This window comes from Notolabrus celidotus, chromosome 15, assembly GCF_009762535.1.
Source record: "Notolabrus celidotus isolate fNotCel1 chromosome 15, fNotCel1.pri, whole genome shotgun sequence".
NCBI classification, from domain to species: Eukaryota; Metazoa; Chordata; class Actinopteri; order Labriformes; family Labridae; genus Notolabrus; species Notolabrus celidotus.
In genome coordinates, this window is record NC_048286.1 from 32,613,566 (window position 1) to 32,614,859 (window position 1,294).

At 31.8% G+C, this 1,294-nt stretch overlaps 1 protein-coding gene across 2 annotated transcripts in view; it reads left to right on the plus strand.

Moving 5' to 3' along the window:
* Positions 1-272: 272 nt before the first annotated feature.
* Positions 273-1,294, plus strand: part of LOC117826848 (acyl-coenzyme A thioesterase 11-like) — a 16,843-nt gene continuing 15,821 nt past the window's right edge. Inside the window, exon 1 of one of the 2 annotated variants that reach the window (XM_034703226.1) lies at positions 273-354. The gene's annotated coding sequence lies outside the window, so the exon portion shown is untranslated. Of the gene's footprint in view, positions 355-410; positions 525-1,294 lie in introns of those variants that run through there. The other variant, XM_034703227.1, reaches the window with a different exon arrangement.

Sequence of the window (1,294 nt, forward strand, 5' to 3'; positions counted from 1 at the left end):
GCTTTTATTTCATTTTATTTTTAACTGCTTCATTTTGCTTTGCACTTCTTGTTTTTATTGCCCACTGTAAAGCACTTTTTTACTTGTATTGCAAAATTTCTATATAAATATATTATTATTTTTATTATTATTATTATTATTACTACTATTATTATTATTATTATTATTATTATTATGCAGGTAATCCATGGTGTTTTTATATTTGTACGAATTGTTTTGAGAAATGAGAGTAGACTTTTATTTTCCTAATCAGAAACATTTATGCGTACGTCACTTCCAGGAATGTGGGGCGTTCGTAAGCACGTCAGGAGCTTTGGTTCGCGGAGCGCTGCAGCTGAGCAGGACTGAAGTCAGGTCAGTGTGTGTGTGTGTGAGTGTGTGTGTACCATAGGTGTGTGTGTGTTTATTTATGAGTAAAGTTTGATAACTCTTCCAAAGTGCACTGCAGGAGTTTTATATCCATGTTACTCTTGAAGCTGGCTTTAACTTCAGCTCACAGTGGACACATCTGACACAGAGGAGAGGTTTACAGTCTGCTGCTGTTTATGTTCCGTGTGATGACTCTGTTTACAGCTACGTGACTACACACAGTTGTATTTAAGGCGCTTGAACTTTTTCATGTATTGGTTGATAAAGTGAAAGCTGCTCCTGTAACGTAGTGCTTCTATATATCATGCAGCTGAGTCTGGTTTGCTGGATGTGTATGCACTGCAGGGTTCCCCTGTCAGACCTGCGTGGACCTGTCCCTGATGTTATGGCATGTCATAAAACAAACATGTTGTTTAGAGGACTTAGTCTCTGCAGTGTTTAACGAAAGGAACACACATAATAGAGACTTAGGACTTACCTTTTTAATTTGGAGTAATTTATTTTTAGCCCTGGACTGCATTATTAATATTATTATTATTATATATTATTATTATTATTATTTTTTTTTTTTTACTATTTTTATCATTATTTTTTATCATTATTATTTTAAGAATTGCTTTAACATTTATTTATCTTATTTAATTATTTATTTATCTATTTATTTCTTGTATTCATCTGATCTTTTGAACACTACCTTATTTTTTATTTTTATTTATTTATTTAAAAAAAAATTTTTCAACATTCTTTTTATTTAACATTTTCAAAATATTAACAGTCCAGCACAGTGCATAAACAGGTTGTTTGAAACAGGCAGTAAATCCAAATCCAAAATACATCCGCAGCAATGATCCAAAAATTCCTTGTTAGGTCTAACATTTCAGGAGCAATACCTTATTTTTAAGTTTTCTTTCCACTAATACTTATT